Genomic DNA, 25,729 nt, shown 5'->3' with positions numbered 1-25,729 from the left:
TCATGGGGAACCCTGGTGGCTCAGTCAGTTAAGCATCCAACTCTTGATTTCAGCTCAGATCATGATCTCAGGGTTGTGAAATTGAGCTCAGAGGGGCTCTGTGCTGGGCATGGAGCCTGCTTAAGATTCTCTCTGCCCCTCACCCACCACCCTCTCTCTCTCTCTCTCAAAAAAATAAAAATAAAAAATAAAGAGTAAAAACAGGGATCATGTCCAAACTCTCCAATTCTTTAAAGGATCGGTAAGGTAAGATTCCTCTGAATTCTCTCACTAACCAAATAGCCAGCAGGCCAGCATATCCCTTCACATTTTAGCCACAGCCTTGCTTCACAGATGAAGAAAGAGCCTTCAAATAATTACAAGGCAAACATGTAATGCAAATTTTCACATTCACCCTACAACAGGAGCTTCTATGTCTTTTATTCCATAGACATTTTTTGAGCACCTACCATGTGCAAGGCACCCAATTAGGTACTTTTGAAGACGGGAGCATCATTCGGCATCACAAAGCCAGTGAGATACACATGAAGAAACTGAGACTCAAGGCATCTAAGCCTCTTGCCCAAGTTCGCCAACTAGTAAGAAGTGCAATCAGGATTTAGACCCGAAAAAGATCTGGCCCCAAGTCTCAAGAGGCTCCCTGTATAATCAAAGAGATAGTTATGTAAATAAACGATTGCACAGATACTGCATCTATAGATTCATACTGACAGCTCTCCTAATTTAATCAGGGCTTTCTTCACGCCGGAGAAAAGCATAGAACACGAAAGGCAGAGCAGGCAACGACCAGGAAATCTGGTCCCACACTTAAGAAAGGCAGGTGTTGGTTGCCACCCTATAGAGAAGACAGAATGTACATTTCCTTCACGTTCTATGCATTTGAAGTGCTGTCACCTAATAGGCAGCTGCACTGAAGTATGCTCACGACATCTGCTTTAAAATGCCTTGCCAGAGAACTACTTTTGAGACTCCACTCTTAAACATCTCCAAGGCTTCTGTTAATGCTGTGGTTCTGAAAATGCTAAAAAGACATTAAATCATATTTATGTCAATGGCAGCTCTTAAGGCCTTGGTTAATTTTTTTCATGGCAGCAAAGGGAAAGAAACAGGACCTGCATTTGGCACCAACACATCGCTGGCTTCCTTACTGTGCCAACAAGCCTGACTTGAAGCATTTGTAGCGGCTTTCAGCTGCTGCAGACCACCTCTCTGCAGCTCAGCAGATGGTTAGAGCAGTAGCAAAAGCAACAGAAGCCATTTTAGGCTCCAGGAAATGTAGCAGGTGTTTCAGGTTCCAAAAGAAAATTACGCCCAACTTTGCCTTTCATCATTTCTTTTTCTCCTGATGTGTGAGATATTTTCTCCCTATCTGTTGCCTCTGTCTACACCTAACATGGTAGTAGAGTATGTCAGTTAACTTGAGAACAGGTTATAAATGTGCAGGGATAATTAAGGAAAATTCTTCTGGGTATCTTACGCAGAATGCTCTCTGTTAAGACATTTTCTACTTGGGGCTTATGGTATTTCCTCCTACGAATGCATAACTTCACCTTCCCATGAATCCAGAGTTTGACCTGAGAGGAATCACAGAGGATTTGAGATCAGAAGTATTTTAGTGAGTAAGTACAGGAACGTCTGGGAAAGTAATTTTAAAGAAATTAGAGATAGAATTAAGTTTCTGTAACTAGTATTCAGGGCTTTTGAACTAGCACCTCTTCTGTATGTGCTATTGTGCTCAACCAAGAGGAACTGTTTCAGTACTACTTCCTCCTGCTTTTCATCCTTTTCCAGGCCACTGCTTCCCAGGGTCCTCATGTTCCTGCCCTTCGATAATTTTACTATTGCACAGGGTTCCTCTATGGGGCCTCAATGCTTGGCATTCCATGAATTCTCCCTGGGTGACTTCATCTAAACCCCTGGCTTCAACTACTATCCATATGCTGATGATGGCTGGGGTAGTCTTTGTTCCAGATCGACATAACCAGCCAACTCAAACCAGTGAATTCCAAGTTTAACCAGCACCTTCTCTTCCCCCTCTCTCTCCCCTTCCCCACACCAGATTTACTAAGGGAGGAGCATCACCATCCACCCAGTCCTCCAAGCCAAAAACCTGAGAGACTATTGCTTTCTGTCCCTTCACCTCAAACTAAATATGTCACCAAGGTCTGTCGCTTCTTTCATAGTACTATGTCTGAAAAAAGTTTTTTGTACTTTTCATTTCTACTGCTATTGTTTGGGCCCTCACCACTTCTTGATTGGTTTATGCTACTAGCCTTTCCACTTGACTCCCTGTTTTGTTCCCTTTTTATCTAAAATGCAATTCAAACATGTTACTCTCCTACCCGTCATTCACAATTTCCCAAAACCCTCATAATCCAGCCCCAGCCAACTTTTCCTTTCCTAACATTCATGAGCTCTATACTTAAGCCACATGAACTACCTAGAGTTCCCCTTAAATTCTAATGTATTATATACTCCCATGTTACTTCTTCTGTCTAGAATTAGGTACCTCTCTTCTAGGTAGCCTCACTATTGTGGGAGTTCATGTATCACAGCCATTAACTCTATATCCTAAACGAAGGTGGAAGAACAAATTGGTAAGCCATGTGGGTCCTGGGGACAGACAGATTCTCGTGGAATTCTCAGTTGTGTCTTATACTAGTTGTGTGCTCTTGAGCAAGTGTTTTCACCCTCCCTGTGCCTTTGTGAGTCTCATCCACAAAATAGAATTAATATGGCTCCTATAGTTTGGGGTTATTGTGAAGCTGAAAGGACATAAGTGTAAAATGTTTGGAACGAAGCTTGGTGTATTCAGAGTGCACAGTAAGCTGCTGTTATGGACATCATTGTAATGATCAGTTTAGTTTTTTGTGAGCTCCTTGAAGGCCAGGCACCTGGCCTTCACCTCCGTACCACAGTGCCAGGTGCTTACTCAACAGATGTTTCTGTGAATGGGTTTAAACGGTCCTTTAAAAATCATTTGTGGGGGCACCTGGGTGGCTCAGTCGTTAAGCGTCTGCCTTTGGCTCAGGTCGTGATCCCAGACTCCTGGGATCGAGCCCCGCGTCGGGCTCCTTGCTCCGCGGGAAGCCTGCTTCTCCCTCTCGCACTCCCCCTGATTGTGTTCCCTCTCTCGCTCTGTCTCTCTCTGTCGAATAAAAAAAAAAAAATCTTTAAAAATAATCATTTGTGAAAGTCATCAAGGATAGTCAAGACTCTTTTACAAGAAGTATTTGTTACTTCTTGGGCACCTGGGTGGCTCAGATGGTTAAGCGTCTGCCTTCAGCTCGGGTCATGATCCCAGGGTCCTGGGATCGAGCCCTGCATCGGGCTTCCTGCTCGGTGGGAAGCCTGCTTCTCCCCCTCCCACTCCCCCTGCTTGTGTTCCTTCTCTCGCTGTGTCTCTGTCAAATAAATAAATAAAATCTTAAAAAAAAAAAAAGAAGTATTTGTTACTTCTTGTAAAACAAAGTTAGCTTTGTTGGTTTACCACTAACTGTTTTGATAGTGGATCCTAAAATGCCTAAAATGTTTTTGTAATTTTTCAAAAAAGATGCTCCGTAAAATTGAACTGAAAAAAGTCTAGACATCTCTTGAGCCCTCATTATTTTTTATTCTATTATTGCCCAGCAGCTTATGCCAAATTCCTTGAGTTAATGTATTCTGTGTTCTTTCATCATTTTGCTTAGAATTTATTTTTTCAACATCCACCATTTACTCTGTTCACTAAATACCTCATTATGGAAAATAGTCTTCCCTTTCAATCACCATCTTTATGATATTGCATAGATTGGATATTGCATAAGAGAATGTGGGGAAGAGAGGTATTTGAGGAAACTTATTCTGTAAAGGAAGGTGACCACACTCAGCTCCCAAAATCATAATGTAAGACTACATTAAATATAAAAGCATCAGTTCCCTACTGATAACATACAGCAAAAAGGAATAAAAAGAATAGTAAGTGCCCACCACACAGCCAAGCATATAGCAATAAATGTTAACTGAAATCAATTTTAGAGCCCTTACCACGCTGAATGATTCTGTGAAAAGCTATGTCCAAGTTTATGACGGTAATAGCATTCACGCACACTGCAGGTACACCATTTATTTGTCTTTAAAGAGTTTATTTCAATGGCTGAAGTCCACTGAACCAAAGATAAGCAACAGAGTACAACTGGTCTACTATTAGGCTTCACTGTATGTAATGAAGGTGTTATTGCTGAACTGTTGGTGTTTATCACATTAGCTGGAAAGGAAACAGTCCCTTCCATTAAGATGTTAGATTGGATTCATTACTGATGTAAAGAGCATCATAAGCAAACACCCTGCTAAAAAACAATCTATTGACCAAAACATTTACTTACTGAACAAATGCAGAGACTCCATTATATTCCATTCTAGTCTAATTAAATCTAAACTATGTAAATTAATTAGGATAGCTAGAAAAACATACATTTCAGATTTATTAAAAGAAAAAACTGACAATATTTTAATATATCTTAATGTAAATTTCTTCTCTACACCTAAGCCAGATAATACCAATTTTCATAATCATCAGTATCTTCATTTACCCATTACATATGTGGAGGTTCACCATCAAGAAAATAACTGATGGTACTACAATTAGAATGATGATAGCGGGCCAGTAGATGACATTCAAGAGAGTTGATCAATCATATTTCATGACTGCTAGAGTTCTTCATATTTTAATGCTTCTATTGCCTTCCCTGAAAGACTTCAACTGGAAAACTCATAGTCGTACTTCAATACTCAATTCAGCTCTTACTTCCTCTAAAACTTCTCCAACTGACTAAAGCTGAGTTAGTAGCTTTTTTTCCTTTCGCCTTTCTTTTTTCTTTAGCTGGGTTAGTGACCACTGAAACATTGTGTTTCTATTTCAACTGCAGTTCTATTTCAAGTACTGCAGTTGAAATGAAGTGATTATAGTCACTTATAATCTACTGATCTCTCTCTCAGTTAAACTGGCATTCTTTGTTTGCCTAATACTATACAGAATGCCAATCACACAATGGGCATGTGATTAATATTTATGAATGAATAAATAAATGAAGGAATCAATCATTCGGCTTTTTAAAATAACAGACTTTAATTAGAGTAGTTTTAGGTTCACAGCAAAATTGAGTGGAAAGTACAGAGAATTCCTGTATATGTACTCCCTAGGTTCCCCTCCCCCACTATCAACATCCTACACCACAGTCATACATCATTTGCAATCAATGAACCTACATTAACACATTATCACCCAAAGTTCATAACTTCCATTAGGTTTATTGTTGGTATTGTTTGTATGCCATTGGTTTGGACAAATGTCTAATGACATGTATACACCATTACAGCATCATACAGAATAGTTTCACTGCCCCCCAAACCCTCTGTATTTCACCTATTCATCCTTCCTTATCTCTCTCACTCCTCCTAAGACCACTGATATTTTTCCATCCTTTTCCAGAATGTCATATAGTTGGAATCATAAGGTGTGTAGCCTTGTCATATTGGCTTCTTTCACTTAGTAATATGCATTTAAAATTTCTCCATGTATTCTTATGGCTTGATAGCTCATTTCTTTTTAGCACTGAATAATAAGCCATTGTCTGGATGTACCACAGTTTATTCATTCACCTATTGAAGAATATCTTAGTTACTTCCAAGTTCTGGCAATTACAAATAAAGCTTCTATAAATTTTCATGTATAGTTTTGTGTGTGTAGACATAATTTTCAATTCACTTGGGTAAATAGCAAGGAGTGCCATTTCCTGTAGTAAGAGTATGTTTAGGTTTGTAAGAAAACACTAAACTGTCTTTCAAAATGACCATTTTGCATTCTTACCAGCAGTGAATGAGAGTCCTACTGCTTCATATCTTGCCAGAATTCAGTGTTGTCAGGGTTTTGGATTTGGCCATTCTAAGAGGTGTGTAGTGGCATCTCATCATTGTTTTTCATAGCAATTCCTTAATGACATATGATGTGGAGCATTGTTTCATATACTTACTTGCCATCTGTATATCTCCTTTGTTGTGGTGTCTATTTAGGTCTTTTGCCCATTTTTTAATTGAGGTTTTCATTTTATTGTTGTTCCTTATATATTTTAGATAACGGCTATCAGATATATCTTTTATGAATATTTTCTCCCAATCTGTGGCTTGTCTTCTCACTCTCTTAAATCATTAGGTTTTTATTTAATTCTATAGGACTTCTGTTCCATACTTCCTGAAATACAGTCTCACAATTGAGGACTTTGAGGCTGTGCCATTCTAATGTTTCATGCTAGGATCTACTATCAAATCACTATTCCATACCAAACAGTTCTCAACAAGAAGCACTTAGAGCATCTGATATGGTTGGTCTGGAATGCAATCAGAAGACTTCATGTTTTAAAATCACTACAGGTGTTTCCAATTCAAGTGGCTTTCAAAGAACACTTCCAACAGGACACAACACCTCCAAGCCAGGAGGTGACATGGAGCAATTTCGTTCTGGCAGTAAAAATATGCAAAGGCTGCAGGTGAGTCAGGAATACCTTATAGCTCTCTCATTTATAGTAACTTATTTAACTATTCTTTTCATCTTTCACAGGTTCATGGTTTTCTATAGTCTGGGAGACTGCAGTTCATTATGTGCTTCTCAAACCTTATGGCAACAGATTATATACACGCTATGGCAACTGATAACCTGCATAAGGATTATTAATTAAGTCTATCTTTTTCTTTGGATCTCTGACCTCAGATCAGACCCATATGTACTTATTGATCCTCTACCATATATCTGGCACTGTGTAAGGTGCTGAGGACTCAATGACAAAAACAGGTTCTATATCTCATGGTGTGTACAACCTAGACATTCTTTTCAGGTCTTCATTCACCATCCATCTGTCCCACTTCAGGCTGGCTTGTTCATTTTTTTTTTTTTAAGATTTTATTTATTTGAGAGAGAGAGAATGAGAGAGAGAGAACACACGAGAGGGGATAGGGTCAGAGGGCAAAGCAGACTCCCTGCCGAGCAGGGAGCCCGATGCGGGACTCGATCCAGGGACTCCAGGATCATGACCTGAGCCGAAGGCAGTCGCTTAACCAACTGAGCCACCCAGGCGCCCCTTGTTCATTTTTAAATTATAAATTCCTCCAAAGTAGAAAGCAAAGCTTATACACTATGTTTCATAGTGCCTTCACTTATTTGACTCTTCTGAAGAATTAGCAATATAAGCAAAGAATAAGCAAGAATAAGCAATAAGCAAAAGCTTAAAAAAAAAAATAACAGACACCCATGATTCCACCATCTAGGATTAATTACTAGTACTTTGTTACTTTTTATTCAAGATTTCACTACTTAAAGGACAGAAAATATCACAAATAAAATTGGAGGTTTTTTTTGAAACTCTCCCCCAGTCCCATTCCCCTCCCAATACCTTACCTTCTAATCCTATGTAATTGCTACCAGAAATTTGACATACAACTTTCTAATCTATTTGTGTATTCTTTTAATATAATCTATAAAAATTATATATAATATATGCAAATATTATAATTCTGTATATTCAAAATGTACACAAATGCCACCATACTGTAGATCTAGTTGAGGTATTTATGTATTTATTTATCTCACCTTGTTCCACAAAGGAATTTAGATTATACCAAAAGTTATATATTGAATTTAAATTTTTATATTGAATTTTTTTTAAAGATTTTATTTATTTATTTGAGAGAGAGGATGAGAGGAGAGAGAGAGAGCACATGAGAGGGGGGAGGGTCAGAGGGAGAAGCAGACTCCCCGCCGAGCAGGGAGCCCGATGCGGGACTTGATCCCAGGACTCCAGGATCATGACCTGAGCCGAAGGCAGTCGCTTAACCAACTGAGCCACCCAGGCGCCCGTATATTGAATTTTTTAAAAAATCTGTGATCTGATTATTTTCTAATGGGTCAACTCTACTGGCATTGGATATACAAAATCTCAGTTAAAAATATGTGGATTTTATTGTAGTGATTTTTCACTAGAAAAGTCTAGATTGTGGTTGTCTAGATTCTTTCAACAGGATTCAAAATTATTTCCGTCTCCTCATCAGTGTTGTAATTAAACTTAAAAATCCACATCTGAAAACCTTACCAAGATCTCCTGTAAAATGTTACATAAAAAAAAAAGTTATGTCCCTAATACAAGCCAGAAATTATAAATGAAACAATGCAATCCTTTAAAGGATAGAATCTGCATCAGAAAACAAATGTTTGTGAAATAAATGTAATAAAGATAATTATTGGAATAATTCAATATAAAAAATACACAAAATTGCAATTTGCATCTCTGTCAACTTTATAACTTGCAGAGTACTTTCATATATATTACCTTATTCCATCTAAAATACTGATTAAAAGAATGGAGATATAAAAGCAGCCACAGTTTTTACCTGGTTGCATGCAGCTCAGCATCCACAAGTCTATTGAGCTCCCTTCCTATCTGATGTAGCTACATTTTAGCTTATTAGTTATGTAGTTAGAGATGCTTTTGCTTCCCCTGATGGTTTCTTTCTACGCAAGTTAATGAAGCATGACATGTGGGATGTAATCAAAATACATCTTTATTTTTGACTCCCACTGCCCCTTTAAAATTTATTCAGTAGTGAAAGTTTTTTTTCTGACCCTAGATTAAAAGTCTGTAGGACCCATGACTTTCAACAGTTGTACAACCACTTTAAATTCAAAGCACAGGATAGATTCAAAAATTAGAACATCCTGTCCATGTAATGATCAATACACTGAACTTAATTTAAAATAGGATTGTCTCCCCTCCTGCAGCCCTGACTGATACTGAGCCTTGGAGAAGGGGGAATACTAGATTTCCTCTGTTTGTCTAATGCTCCTCTCCCAGCATGTTAACCTTGGCTTCAGGCCTCTGCATGATTGTGGCATAAAGAGAAAGAAGAGAGAAGATAAGAAAAGACGTGCTAGACATTTGGAATGGATTAAGAAGATGTGGTGTATGTATTACTATGGAATATTGCTCAGCCATCAAAAAGAATGAAATCTTGCCATTTGCAATGACATGGGTAGAACTAGAGAATATAATGCTAAGTGAAATAAATCAGTCAGAGAAATATAAATACCCTAAGATTTCACTCATATTGGAATTTAAGAAACAAAACAAATGAACACAGTGGGGTGGGGGAAGTGATGCAAACCAAGAAACAGACTCAACTCTAGAGAGCAAACTGATAGTTACGGGAAGAGGTGGGCAGGGAGATGGGTTAAAGGGGCGATGGGGATTAAGGAGGGCACTTGTGAGGAGCACTGAGTGTTGTATGGAAGTAATAAATTCCTAAATGCTACACCTGAAACTAATATTGCGCTCTATGTTAAGTAGCTGGAATTTAAATAAAACTTGGAAAAAAATAAAGAGTATTTAGAGCTCTAAACAAACGAACAAAAAAGACTACAAATGGAACTCTCACAATTGAGTTTTGTGGCATCTGGGTCTGCAGCATGTTTAAAGCTGACTGCATCATGGGGCACTTTTGTTTACTGGGAAATCCTAGTTAATCTTTACAAGGAGATGTGACAAAATCATTCATCATCAGGGTTAGTTACAGCAGCTACCTATGAAAAGGATGATGCAACAATGCTATAAAAAAATCCTCCTGTGTCTCACACCTGCTCTTACTGAGCCTTTCTTTGGCACATTTTTCTTTCTACATGGATATCTGAAGTATCCCCTGCTCAGAAGTAAATGACCCTTGTTCTCTGTATTTCCAGAATTTTCACAAACTAAAATGACCTCTGAAAGAATCATTTTTAATCCATCCATTGCCATCTACAATATCAAAATCCAGCATAGGCTGGGGGACCAGACTGCCTAAGTTCAAATCTCAGCTTTTCTGCTTACTAATCAGCTGACACTGGGCAAGTTCCTTAAACTCTCTGTGCCATAGTTCCCTATCTGTGAAATAGGGAGGATGATAATAGTATCTATCATAGAAAGCTGTTTTGAGGATTCAATGATTTAATACACGTGCAGGGCATATAGTAAGCATCAGTAGACATCAGCTCATGTCAAGGGGGCTGAGCCACTGTAACAGAATGGATAAAGAAGCCACTCATGGATCATTTCTTAACACTATATTTCCCTAGAGGATATTATTTAGAAGCAAAATGTTTAAAATCCTATTAAAACTATTTCATTTTTTTCTCCTTTCAGCATTTAAATTCCTATTTAATAGATAAATGATTTTGCTTCAAAGGTTTTACAGCCAATTGTTTAAATAAAGAGAAAAAATTTTTAAATAATTAGGAAAGTAACAGGAGTGGGAACTGTGCTAATACCTTTATCAGTTAACTGCACGAGAAACTTGCTTATTTGGATCATGTGATCAAAACCAAATTATGCCACTTATTTTTTGGCAGAATGCCCTAATTCCAAGGTAAAGTATCTAAAGGAAATAAGGAGAATTTGGGGTGTTGGGGATTTGGATGAAGTCTATATTATGGCAATATTACAGCAAGAGCACACAATATAGTGTAGCAGTAAAGGTGACTACACAAAAATGAAAATACTGTGACATACGTGAGAATGTTAAAGTATATCCAAATTGGTTAGTGGCTACTATGTCACATTCTTTATACAAAAATATTAGAACCGGTTATTCAAAAAAATTTTGCTTCTTCTTTGGAAAAGCCTGTATGAATTTATCATTGAAGACTGACCACTGGAAGAAGAAAAGTCCCCTGGTGAAGTGTTTTAACCATCTAGCAACATGCATACGCATGACAAGTTTTTGACATGACATATGGATGCTTACCTAAACTGCCAAAATGTATCCTCAAATTATTCTCATTCAAAAATTGTGTTGCTCTCATTATGGTAATTTTTGTTAAAGCTTTCCTTCCTTCCATCTCCTATGCACATTCCACAAATGAGTGGAATGGCCGACAGATACTTTAAAATCATCAGTGTCTAGATCACCAAGCTGTATCCTCAAAGAATTGTGCATCCTTTTGTATTAAATCATAACTCCCATTGGAAATCATTTATTTCAAAAGTCATCACAGTTTCATTCCAATTCCATTACAAGATTTTTGCTTACCATTAAAGAGGGGAGAGAATCTCCCACTGAAAACAAATAAACATGGACACTGATTACTGGTCAAAATACAGATAAATGATTCCCATCCTCATGGCCACTTTGGATAAAAATTCCTCCAAAAGATCTGGTCTAGTGTTTCATCATAAGAAATTCAGGGCAAATGTCTAAAGGCATTAATTCCCATAATACTTCATGGGATAAGAAACGAGGTCCAATATCCCTAACCAAATAGTCACTGTGTAACACACACCAGATATTAAATTCAATTTTCTGCTTGGGTAAAATGGAATCATAGTTTGCCTCCTATTCTTATCTATGGCTAAGACTACCAATGCCACTCAAAAAAAAAAAAAAGCTAAAACTTCAAAATAGAGATGTTATTGATAATTTCAAAAATCATCATTTAAGGGTCTGTAAGTTTTAAATATCTTCAAATAGGTATCAATCAAAAATAATCATTGCTTAAAAAAACAAACAAACAAAAAACATCACTGATACTAACTTCCAGGCATTCAAAAACAATCTATAATAGGCTAAGGCAACCAGGTCCCCATACCAAGTTAGCTTTCAAAAAGTTTAGGATATAACCTGTGAATTATAAACAAAGCAAACATAATTTTAAACAATCAAAACCTATTATCCTTATCAGGAAAAAAATGTGTCAGAGGAAAATGAGTCACATAAATAAAATTCAGAAACTTGCATATGCCAGCTTTAAAGTCTCAAGACATGTGTTAATATACTCAAGCCTATTCTCACCAAAATACTAGCCGATAGGATCCAACAGTACATTAAAAGGATTATTCACCACGACCAAGTGGGTTTTATCCCTGGGCTGCAAGGTTGGTTCAACATCCGCAAATCAATCAATGTGATACAATACATTAACAAAAGAAAGAACAAGAATCATATGATCCTCTCAATAGATGCAGAAAAGCTTTTGACAAAGTACAGCATCCTTTCTTGATCAAAACTCTTCAGAGTATAGGCATAGAGGGTACATACCTCAATATCATAAAAGCCATCTATGAAAAACCTACAGCGAAAATCATTCTCAATGGGAAAAACCTGAGAGCTTTCCCCCTAAGGTCAGGAACACGGCAGGGATGTCCACTATCACCATTGCTATTCAACATAGTATTGGAAGTCCTAGCCACAGCAATCAGACAACAAAAAGAAATCAAAGGCATCCAAATCGGCAAAGAAGAAGTCAAACTCTCACTCTTTGCAGATGATATGATACTTTATGTGGAAAACCCCAAAGACTCCACCCCAAAACTGCTAGAACTCATACAGGAATTCAGGAAAGTGGCAGGATATAAAATCAATGCACAGAAATCAGTGGCATTCCTATACACCAACAACAAGACAGAAGAAAGAGAAATTAAGGAGTTGATCCCATTTACAATTGCACCCAAAACCATAAGATACCTAGGAATAAATCTAACCAAAGAGACAAAGGATCTGTACTCAGAAAACTATAAAATACTCATGAAAGAAATTGAGGAAGACACAAAGAAATGGAAAAACGTTCCATGCTCGTGGATTAGAAGAACAAATATTGTGAAGATGTCAATGCTACCTAGAGCAATCTACACATTCAATGCAATCCCCATCAAAATACCATCCACTTTTTTCAAAGAAATGGAACAAATAATCCTAAAATTTATATGGAACCAGGAAAGACCCCACATAGCCAGAGGAATGTTGAAAAAGAAAAGCAAAGCTGATGGCATCACAGTTCCGGACTTCCAGCTCTATTACAAAGCTGTCATCATCAAGACAGTATGGTACTGGCACAAAAACAGACACATAGATCAATGGAACAGAATAGAGAGCCCAGAAATGGACCCTCAACTCTATGGTCAACTCATCTTTGACAAAGCAGGAAAGAATGTCCAATGGAACAAAGACAGTCTCTTCAACAAATGGTGTTGGGAAAATTGGATAGCCACATGCAGAAGAATGAAATTGGACCATTTCCTTACACCACACACAAAAATAGACTCCAAATGGTTGAAAGACCTCAATGTGAGACAGGAGTCCATCAAAATCCTAAAGGAGAGGGTGCCTGGGTGGCTCAGTTGGTTAAGTGACTGCCTTCGGCTCAGGTCATGATCCCGGAGTCCTGGGATCGAGTCCCGCATCAGGCTCCCTGCTCAGCGAGGAGCCTGCCTCTCCCTCTGACCCTCCCCCCTCTCATGTACTCTCTCTCTCTCTCATTCTCGCTCTCTCAAAAATAAATAAATCTTTAAAAAAAAAAAAATCCTAAAGGAGAACACAGGCAGCAACCTCTTCGACCTCAGCCACAGCAACTTCTTCCTAGAAACATCACCAAAGGCAAGGGAAGCAAGGGCAAAAATGAACTATTGGGACTTCATCAAGATAAAAAGCTTTTGCAAAGCAAACAGTCAACAAAACCAAAAGACAACCGACAGAATGGGAGAAGATATTTGCAAATGACATATCAGATAAAGGGCTAGTATCCAAAATCTATAAAAAACTTATCAAACTCAACACCCAAAGAACAAAGAATCCAATCAAGAAATGGGCAGAAGACACGAACAGACATTTTTCCAAAGAAGACATCCAAATGGCCAACAGACACGTGAAAAAGTGCTCAATATCGCTTGGCATCAGGGAAATCCAAATCAAAACCTCAATGAGATACCACCTCACACCAGTCAGAATGGCTAAAATTAACAAGTCAGGAAACGACAGATGTTGGCGGGGATGCGGAGAAAGGGGCACCCTCCTACACTGTTGGTGGGAGTGCAAGCTGGTGCAGCCACTCTGGAAAACAGTATGGAGGTTCCTCAAAAAGTTGAAAATAGAGCTACCATATGATCCAGCAATTGCACTACTGGGTATTTACCCCAAAGATACAAAAGTAGGGATCAGAAAGGGTACGTGCACCCCGATGTTTATAGCAGCAATGTCCACAATAGCCAAACTGTGGAAAGAGCCAAGATGTCCATCGACAGATGAATGGATAAAGAAGAGGTGGTATATATATACAATGGAATATTATGCAGCCATCAAAAGGAATGAGATCTTGCCATTTGCAACGACGTGGATGGAACTGGAGGGTATTATGTTGAGCGAAATAAGTCAAACAGAGAAAGACATGTATCATATGATCTCACTGATATGAGGAATTCTTAATCGCAGGAAACAAACTGAGGGTTGCTGGAGTGGGGGGTGAGGTGGGAGGGATGGGCTGACTGGGTGATAGACACTGGGGAGGGTATGTGCTCTGGTAAGTGCTGTGAATTGTGCAAGATTGTTGAATCTCAGATCTGTACCTCTGAAACAAATAATGCAATATATGTTAAGAAAAAAAAAAAAGAAGATAGCAGGAGGGGAAGAATGAAGGGGGGGAAATCAGAGAGGTAGACGAACCATGAGAGACGATGGACTCTGAAAAACAAACTGAGGGTTCTAGAGGGGAGGGGGGTGGGAGGATGGGTTAGCCTGGTGGTGGGTATTGAGGAGGGCACATTCTGCATGGAGCACTGGGTGTTATGCACAAACAATGAATCATGGAACACTACATCTAAAACTAATGATGTAATGTATGGGGATTAACATAAGAATAAAAAAATTAAAAAATTTTTTAAAAATAAAATAAAATAAAGCTACCAAATCAAAGCTCAAAAACTAAAGCCAAATGCACTTTACTTAAAGGTTTTTTTCAACATATATAATAATTCATTTCTTGATTAAATCTATCTCAAGCTATTATAGCTTTCTTTAAATTATCTTTTTCTAGATTTTAAGTCCTTGTACTTACCAAACAGATAATATTCACTTGTTGCTACACCAATTTATGTAAGAGTGTAGTTAATGGAGTTATCATACACAATCTGGTAAACACGCTTGGTACAACATACCTCCTATCACTGAATATGCAACCACAAAGTACGCACAGATAAGAAAAAACAAAAAAGACAACTCATGTCAGCCACGGTTTCAATGAATAGTCAACTGAAATACACCTCAGATGGAAAGAAATCAATCATATTTCTCATACAACCGATTTACCACATATTGAAATACTTAATGAAATCCATTTGTCATATATGACTAATTATGCAATCCTATCTTAGAAAGACATACGTAAATCAAACATTTCTTTTTTTATTTAAATTCAATTAGCCAACCTATAGTACATCACTAGTTTCAGATGTAGAGTTCAATAATTCATCAGTTGCATATAAAGCCCAGTCCTCATCACATCACGTACCCTCCTTAATGCTCGTCATCCATTTACCCCATCCCCCTAAATCAAACATTTCTAAAGAACTGTGCAAACAGGCTGAGATAAATATTTACAACATACAGTAAAACACAGTAACAACTCACTAAATCCTGACCCACAATAATCTAGACACTAAATAAATAGCACAATTTAATCTCTCTAGCTACTAATTTATCCCTTAAAGAAATAAAAATACACACAAAAGACAACATTATTGCCAGTTTCAGCTCTTCACATAGAATGACCTTGAGGAACCACTCAGAATAGCACTTCTAAGAATCAAACTCTATCAACCTCATCATATTAAATCCTACCTCTGTATTTTTCACACCTTGGTTCTCTCACCCTGAAACATCTCCTTCCAATGCTATCTAAATTTTTCAAGAACCACCCTTCCTATGAACTCTCCATCATTTTCAAGCCAGTATTAACTACTTCTTCCCCTATTGCATTGTCTGTGGTGACAATAGACATCCTGGTCTTCTTTTTTTTTTTCTTTTTCCAGCTTTATTGGGTTTAATTCATCTTATTCATCTTAGTCTTTTATCAATTTTTTCTCAAAAGTTTCATTATTAGGGCACCTGGGTGGCTCAGTCAGTTAAGTATCTACCTTCGGCCCAGGTCATAACCCCAGAGTCCTGGGATCGAGCCCCACATCAGGCTCCCTGCTCAGCAGGGAGTCTGCTTCTCCCTCTGCCCCTCCCCCTGCTCTCATGTTCTCTCTCACTCCCTCTCTCTCAAATAAATAAGTCTTTAAAAAAAAGTTTCATTATTAAATTTCTAATTTCAAATGACAAAACTAAAATAGAATTACTTGTTATGTGGCCCCCCCAAAATCCTTTTTTTTTAAAGTAATCTCTGTAGTTTACAAGTAGATAAATATAAAAAGAACTTTTTTAAAGTGATATTTCACTAACAATTTCAAAATAAGTATTTCTACTTTACTCACCCAGGGCAAAACAAGTGGCTTAAAATATAAAGCTAGAAATGTTGCTTATTTATTTATTTTGGTTGTTTTGTTTTGTCTTATTTTTGTCTTTGTTTTGCATAAGAGCATTTAACTTCAACTTCTTTGACCACTTAATCACATTTCTCCCCAACAGAAAATATTCACACAAACTAGTGAATAAATTTCACATATAAGCTTTTGTACTTGTAATTCTCTGCAGAGAAAAAACAGTATGCTTTCAATGCTAAAGATTTGGTGTCTTTTTTTCCCTCCAATTAGCATATTAATTTTGTCTACTATAGTCTATATATTAAATTGGTCACATCATAAAGCAGAGGATTTGAGTCATATTAAAACTATTTTTCTACAGTACTGAATCATGTAGGACACTATGTATTATTCACTTAGCTTATCTATATGACTGGTCTGTACATATCCCAGAATGTTTCTTCTTTTCAGCTTGATATATTCTTTGACTCTAATATTTAACAGATACTATATTTGACCAACTTGTTTTGTGCCAAGTCATCTGTAGTGGACAATACTTTTTCTATGGATATCCACAGATTCCATTATGTTAAAATATTCTTTTTTCATTTGTTCCATCATTTTCACAGTAAAAAAGGAAAATAGAGAAAGAAGAGGACTACAAATTGTAGTAAGTTTGCATTTGTACATTTACTGACAACAGCTATCATTTGTTGTTACCTATGAGCTATGAAATCTATACACATCTTTAAATTTTAACCTATACACATGGAAATATAGAAAATATTTGCAAATTATACATCTGATCAGGAGTTAATATCCAGAATATACAAAGATCTCCTATAACTCCACAACAACAACAACAAAATACAACTCAATTAAAAATATGGCTAAAGTCTTTATATTAGTTTACTAGGGCTGACATGACAAAAACCACCTACTTGAGTAACTTCAACAATACAAATTTATTTTCTCGTATTTCTGGACGCTAGAAGTGAAAGAACAAGGTGTCAGCAAAGTTGATTTCTTCTGAGGCCTCTCTCTTTGACTCATAGATAGCCATCTTCTCCCCCTATGGTCTTTCCTCTGTGTGTTCATATGTGTGTCCCAATTTCCTTTTCTTATAAGAATAGCAGGCATGTTGAAATAGGCCCACCCTAAAGATGTCATTATAACTTAATTACCTCTTTAAAGACCTCATCTTCAACCATGGTCACATTCTGAGGCATTGGGGGTTAGGGCTTCAACATATAAGCAATTCAGCCCACAACAGACCTGAAAAACTTTTTTCAAAAGACATACAAACTGCTAATAGGCACATAAAACCATGCTCAACATCACCAGTTAGTAAGAAAATACAAATCAAACCATAATGAAGCACCACTTCACACCTATTAGGATGGTGATTATCAAAAAAAGCAGAAAATAACAAGTGTTGGTGTTGCACTGCTAGTTGGAAAGTAAAATGGGGCAAACATTTGAGGAAAACCGTTGAGCATTTCCTCAAAAAATTAAAAGTACAAATACCAAATGGTCCAGCAATTTCACTTCTGGATGTAAGGCCCAAAAGGACCAAAATCAGGGACTTGAAGAGGTATTTCTACTCATGTTCACAGCAGCATTATTCACAAGAGCCAAAAGGTGAAAGCAACACAAGTGTCAACTGATAGATGAATGAATAAACAAAACGTAATATATACATACAATGGAATAGTATGCACCTTAAGAAGAAAAATCTGACACATGCTACAACATGGATGAACCGTGAGGACATTATTCTAAGTAAAATAAGTCATCACAAAAGAACAAATACTATGATCCACATATATATAATACCTAAAATAGTTAAATTCATAGGGACAGAAAGTAGAATGGTGGTGGCCATGGGCTGTGGGGAGAAAGAAATGAGAAGTTATTTTTTAATGAGTTTCAGTTTTACATGATAGAAGTTCTGGAAATAGATGGTGATGATGGTTGTACAACAATGTAAATGTACTTAATGTCATTGCACTGTTAAAAATGGTTAAAATTGTAAATTTTGTATTACGTTTATTTCATAATTGAAAAACATTTAATCTATACAGCAAATCTAACAATAACCCAGCAAATATATATTCCTACTTGAATTTTTCAGATGAGGTAACAGAGGCTCAGAAGGGTCAAGTTGTAAGAAGTAGAAGAACGAGATTTCAAATCCATGTCTATCTCACATTAAAGACTTGCATGTTCAAATAGGCCACACTCACCCACACTGACCACACTTCCTCAATATAGTTCAAATATTTGCTGGAGAAAGTATTGAAAATTATAAGACACTTTGAAAAATAAAAGAGTCTATTGAGAAAGTCTGATGTATTGATGCTGTATTCATCAAATGTGTTAGCTGAGCTTTTTCTAATGACTTCTTCGGGTAGCAATGATGTAACCTCATCTGTACCAGAATAGTTTATCATTTCACAGCTATTAGTATACAGTTTTATGTATCAATCTTAAGAAGAAAAACACCCTCCATTGTTGCTCATTCTCCTTTGGAAACCAGTACTTGGTTTTCCACCTTCCAGGTGAGAGGAGTCATTACTGAACTGCTCAGGAAACTGAACTGCAAAAGATCCAATGCTTTGGCCCAGTTTGTAGAAGAAATTAGTGTAAGTGTTTCTATATCTGAAATGCCAAGCTTTGTGCTTTATTTTCATGCTAATACAATAGACTTCTCTAAGGCTCCAAGGTTAGACTCTCAAGACAAATTGTTTCTTTAGCCAACCTCTTCTGGACTTCATAGTTTATAAAACACCATCTGAGATACAAAGAAAATACAAATTAATAAAACACAGGACTGGAGTCTTACATCAGTGTGTAGAAGATTTATGCACATAAACTGCCAAACACAGGTTTTGAAACAGACCCTATAGACTTCCAGTTGCCATAGTAACTGCGCAGCTTTATTGAATGTAAAAGTGTAAACAGATGAGCACATCTCAGGTAAATCATCAGTGTTGCCTTGTTGGCCTCTGAGTGACAGAAATAAGTAGTACATGCTGTCACTTTCTGAAATAAAATAATCATGATCATAATTTACACCCTTGACTTCTTGCTCTGTGAATATCTTCCCCTTAGAACCTCTTCCAGTGCTACTTGACTAATTACTCATGAAGAGAAAGGTTCTAATGAATTATTAATAATTTTGTTTTGAAACAGGTTGGAGAACTATGCTGCAAACAGCAAATAGTGTTAATACGGCAATCCTGCCAAATGCTTGCATTCTGTTTTCTCATTCTCTTGATCACAAGAGAAGGGGTGCGGTGGGGACTAAAACAACTTTTAGATGTGCAAGCCCTCCTCTGAGATGGTTGCAGGCTATTTTCAGAAAAAAATAAAAGGAAAAAGCTTTCAGTTGGAATAATTAAAGGAAAAAAATGTTGGTGGAGACAGATGTTAAAGAGCTATAATCATTGAAATACTTGAACACAAAACTAATGTTCCTACAGTTGTCCTTTCTTTTTCATGATTACAAATATATATTTTTACCCAGAGTTTTAATTCCATATTTAGGCCTATTATAAAATATTTGGAAGAGGTAATAGAAAATAAGTAACTCAAGCCCCTTTTTTGGAATGGGAAGAGTAAAACCTGGAGTGGTAAAAATAACATACTCATGGTCACAATATTAGCTAATTCCACAACTAAGATTTAGATTCCACAATCTAAGTATTTCTCCTTTAGAATCCAAATGAGGGAGGTGCCTGGGTGGCTCAGTCAGTTAAGCATCCAGCTCTTGGTTTCAGCTCAGGTCATGATCTCATGGTAGTGGGACTGAGGCCCCAAGTCAGACTCTATATGCTCAATGCGGTGTCTGCTTCAGATTCTCTCTCTCTCCCTCTCTCTCAAATAAATAAATAAAATCTTTAAAAAAAGTGGAAACCAAATGAGTATATGGAATACTTATTCTTGATGCTATGAAGTTGTTAGAGAAAAGTATGTTTGATTTCCTGTTTGGTCATGGGACCGGGAATGATAAATTTCCTAATTGTTTCATTTGCCAGGGAATACGTTATAGGACAGTCTTGCTAAAATATTAGCATAGAGTTTATCAAAGTATGTGATAATAATAGAAAGATTAGAATGCATTCATTCAATAGCAGTCAATAGCAGACCCTCAAATCTTACACAAAGACATTCTTCATGCTAATAAAACTGCTATCACTCATTGAATATGTAATACGAGCTTGTCATTGTGTTAAATGCTTACATACATTAAAGTTTTTTGATTGGGGCCTAAGTTTTTAAGTCACATCTTTATCCCATTGATTATGAGTTAAAATCTTGGGCAAGTTGCTTAATCTCTAAACCTTAGTTTCTTTGTAAAATGAAGATGATAATAAGAGCACTTAACTCAATGTCCTTCAAAGGGTTACAATAAGATAGTAAATAAGATACCATGTAAAATATCCAGTTATAGTATTAGCAATATATAATCTTAGTAATTTTATATTTTATCACACTTAATATTCACAATGATAGCAGAATATTGATAAGATTATCCCCATTTCACAAATAAGAAAACTGATACACAAAGGATTTAACTAATTCAGCCAAGCAGGAGAGCCAAGGTATAAACTTTGAGATATACCTTGTTCTATAATCTATGTTTTTAACTGCCACACATCATACTAAATCAATGTGGAATCCGATTTTGAGATCTGGTTATATTTCCTATTCTTCCTCTGTAGTCTTGAAAAAGTCCTTTGGTCAATTCACAGTATTTATTAAGTTCCCACAATGCTTTAATTCTTTTCTAATTATCAAAGGGATACAAAGAAGCACAGTTCATGATCTAATGGAGGTTACAATTTATCTGAAAAGACAATGTGAAATAAAAACTGAAGGATTAAACCACACGGTCTCATTTCTAAGATCTAGGATTCTGTTACACAAAGCAAAGATTTAGATGTATAGACATCATCAGAGAAAAATCTATAGAACTAAGCTGAGTTTTGGGAGATGAATATATATATAAATATTCTTAGGGGAGAAAGGAGGATATTTTGACTAAAAGAAAAAGAGTGAGGAAAGACATTAGAGTGCTCATTGAAAGATAATTTGGACATAGATTTGGAAGTCCTAAATTTTGGAGCTAGAAAAGGAAAGAAATGGGTACATCAATGATGTAATTGACAGGAAAATTATAGAACTTAGAAACAGATTTAATAATGTGAAGACAAAAAAAAAGAAACAAAAACATCTAAAACTAATGATGTATGGGGATTAACATAAGAATAAAAAACAAACAAACAAACAAAAAAGAAATAAAGTGAGGGTTGCTGGAGGGGGAGTGGGTGGGGATGGGGTAACTGGGTGATGGGCATTAAGAAGGGCACATGATGTGATGAGCACTGGGTGTTATATGCAATGATGAATTACTGAACTCTACATCTGAAACTAATGATGTACTATATATTGTCTAATTGAATTTAAATAAAAAAATAATAATTTAAAAAAATGTCTTGAAATGTTCTGGGACATGAGAAAATGTCTCCATGTACCAGAGACAAAAGCAGAGAAACTAAAAAATATTTGTATTGGGAAATAGGAAGATGTGGGGATCATATTTTCAGTTTCGGACTTACTGAATTTGAGAAGCTGCTGGAATAACTGCTGGCTTATTTGAACACAGTTGTGAAATAAAGAAGAGCAGCATAGGTGATAGCCAAGACCTGGGAAAAAAATTAAATTCTACAAATGTAATGATAATTAAAGACATAAGATAGGTTTTGTCTCTTTGCAAAATGATTGATATCACCTTGGGAGAATACACTGGGTTGGTGGAGATGTTAAAAATAAGAACAGTCAAAATCCAAGGTAAACAAATTGCAGTCAGAAAGGAGAAAGATAACCAGAAAAGTACAGTTTTACAGAAGCCAAGGAAATGTCACCAGGATGTTAAGGATGATTAAAATAGAGGTTTATCAAGATGCTTCTCCTCCTGTAACATCTGCACTCCCCATTCTTGAATCTGAAAACAGAGACTTAATATAACTTTATACAGTTTGAGTTTAGGTTTCATAATTCATTGATAGTGTTTCTGTACTATCATCGGCAACCTATATTATCTTAGGTCTCTGCTACATGGACAAATTTATTTCCTTATTTGGAGAATAGGGGAAATTATGCAGTCCTTTGAAAAAGTCACAGCAAGGTAACTGGAAGATATTAGTTACTCAATAAATGGCAGTAATACCCACTTCTGTTTTTATTTGAACAAAAAAGAGAGTTGATTGGGGCGATTATGTGACAAACAGGTACAAGTCAGGTCTCCCTTGGCCTGAAATATTTCCTATGTCTATATTCAGGGTGGTTGAATGAGCAAATACTTTATAGAACAAAAACAATCCCCACCCCAACTTTAAAGGACACTGATATATAATTGAGTGCACAGAGTGTTACAATACTATCTCATATATGCCCTTTAACATCCAAACATAGAGTCAGTTCTCCATGTGACATCTTCTCAGATGTCATCTTCATTATTTAAGATTAATCTTTAAGACTTCCGAGAAGACTTCCTAGCTGAGGTAGAAGTTCAATTATTTTGTCCATGGGACCTTCTCACCCATCTTAATTAATAGTCCTTGACCTCTGCTTTGGTATTGCTTAGTACAGAGAATAATTTTAGCCCTCATTTTATGCTTAAATTTACAACAGACTTATTATATGTATATGTGTGTGTGTGAGTGTGTGTGTGTGTTTCATAGAACAACAGTACATTCCCATAAACGTTATTTTCCATAAAAATACTGAGTTTATAAATAGATGTTGTGGAAATATTGAGAACACCTTCCGTCAAGTATAAATTTCCCCCAAACTCTTCTCCATTCCACAGCTACTTCAACTAGGCAAATAATAATTTGCTGTATCACAAAACTGTTTTGAGAGGTATGCTCATCCAGTCCTATAAAGATCACACAGTATATCAGAACTATTTTAGTCTAAATTTTGTTTATTGTTTATGCAATGTACCCACTCAAGCTTTTCTCCTTTGAGTATGTGTTGAATTCCAAAACTGTGCTTCTTTTTACACCAATGATGTTCTGACTAGTTTAATTATGAAAACAGGGATGCTTTTGCACATGACAATAAATTATTTAATGTAGCTAGTAATAACTAATTAGCCAACTAAAAGAATCAAATTGCAGAAGACTATTGAGCAACAAAATCAATACTCCCTACATAAATTTTTTTTTCATTTATTCAGGGTTTTTTTTTAACTTCCCAAAGAATAAACTTCAAAATTTTGTGTATATTCCCTTTGACACTTAAGTTCAAGGTAAACAGATATGGCTCGAAACTAGTTAAGGCTAAGCAGAAGCATCAACACTTGAATACATATAGTAGACCTTCACACACACAACATACACCAGCTGCTCAAAAAAATCTTTGAGAAAAGTAGAAGAAAGAAGATTATTTTTTATATACAGATTAAAGTGTTGCATAATAAGTGATTTTAGGAATTAATCCTTTTGAAAAATTAGCTTCAATTTGTTTTATTTTGTTTCCTTCACAAAATGTGCTAGGACCAGAATGTTAAACAGAATTGGTTTTATAGCAAAATTCATTTGAAAGGCTTCAGTATAAGACAGCAGAGTAGGAGGATCCTAAGTTTACCTCATCCCATGGATACAACCAGATAACACCCACATCAGTGTAAATAACCCAGAAAATGACCCAAAGACTGGCAGAACAGACTCTCCACAGCTAAATGTAGAGAGGAGGCAACATTGAAGAGGGTAGGAAAAGCAGAGATGTGGTTAAGAGATAAACAGACTGCAGGGTTGTCCAAGGGAGGGAGGAACATGAGAGGAACTGAGAGGGGAGAGAAAAAGACCCTTACACCTAGCACTCCAAGCACAGGCCACAGGAAAGATGAGTCCCCACAACATTTAGCTTTGCAAACCAGAGGAGTCTAAAATCAGTGTTCTTATAATCAGTGGGGCTTAACACCTGGAATTTTAAAAATCAGCAGGCTGGGCTCTAGCAGAGCTGGGAGGCTGAGGGGAAACTGAGTCCCTGCACTTGAAGAGACAGCATAACAAACAGCCCCTTGGAGATACAGCATTGAAGCAGCAATTTGAAAAACACCCGGGGTATACAGGAGGGAGATTTGTGTACTAGTATCAGAGCCTGTGCTGGGGAGCAGGGATCTTTGGGAAGATTCACCAGGAACAAAGGAGCTGGCAGGCACCACTTCCCCCCAGCCCAGACACACGAACACCTGTGGGAACCAGCACAGCACTGACATTCTACACTTAATGTGCTAATGGCACACCCTGCCCTGCATTCTCTTGTGGATCTGCCCCCTCTAATATAGCCATTAGCCAGAGCTCCCTCTAAGATAGCCATTAGCCAGAGCCCTCCAAAGCAGTGCCACAAACCTGGCAGTGTATTCAAGCAACCCCGACAAGGGCCAGCACCACTCCAGAGTGACTCCTGCCCAGGGAAGAGGGGAAGATAACCACAGACATCAGTCTGACTGAAACCAGTGGGCTAGGGCCAGTGAGCTGGGGGCAGACATCTGGTATGACTGCAGACCCTGCCCACCAATGAAAGCTCCCCAGGGAACAACCCAGGGAAAGTGCCTTATAGTTCAGTGATACTGCATCTCTAGCAAACACCTGGTCTGACTCAATTCATGACCAAGCCAGCCCCAGACTGGCCCACTAACAACATAGGGAATAAATCCAGCCTGCAACAGGCAAAGAGAGCCATTGCAGATAACTGGACTAAAGGCAAAAGTGGCTCAGCCACAAGAGTAAGGCACACACAACATAAACAGGAGACAATCCTGAAGCACCAGATTCTGGTGAACAGGAGACATTGCACTGCAGAGCACTACAAAACTTCTTCTTCGTAAAGCCACTACTTTTAATAACAAAAGATATAGCTGACTTTCCTAACACATAGAAACAGACATTGAGAATTAGACAAAACAAGGAGACACAGGAATAAGTCTCAAATGAAAGAACAGGACAGAATCACAGCAAGAGACCTAAATGAAATGGAGATAAGTAATATGCCTGATAGAGAATTTAAAGTAACGGTCATGAAGATATTCACTGGACTTTAGAAAAGACTGGAGGACCTCAGTAAGACCTTAACAGAGACAGAAAACTAAGAAGAATCAACCAGAGATGAAGAACTCAATAACTGAAATTAAAAATACACAAAATGGAATAAAGAGCAGACAGGAAGAAGCATAAGAACAGATCATTGACCTGGAGGATAGAGTAATGGAAAGCAATCAAGCTGAACGAGAGAAGGGAAAAAAAATACAAAAAATGAAAATAGACTTGGGGAATTCACTGATATCATCAAGCATAATAACATTCAAATCATAGGGATCCCAGAAGGAGAAGAAAGACAAAAGAGGGCAGAAAATTTATTTGAATAAA

General features: G+C 37.0%; 1 pseudogene; it reads left to right on the top strand.

Moving 5' to 3' along the window:
- Positions 1 to 209: 209 nt before the first annotated feature.
- The window catches only part of LOC123850270 (transcription initiation factor TFIID subunit 11-like), a 36,526-nt pseudogene continuing 11,006 nt past the window's right edge, over positions 210 to 25,729 (top strand).

Source organism: Mirounga angustirostris, unplaced genomic scaffold, assembly GCF_029215605.1.
Source record: "Mirounga angustirostris isolate CCGP_5_RB_7025 unplaced genomic scaffold, mMirAng1.0.hap1 SCAF_15, whole genome shotgun sequence".
Lineage (NCBI taxonomy): Eukaryota > Metazoa > Chordata > Mammalia > Carnivora > Phocidae > Mirounga > Mirounga angustirostris.
This window is presented reverse-complemented; position numbering and strand designations above follow the sequence as displayed.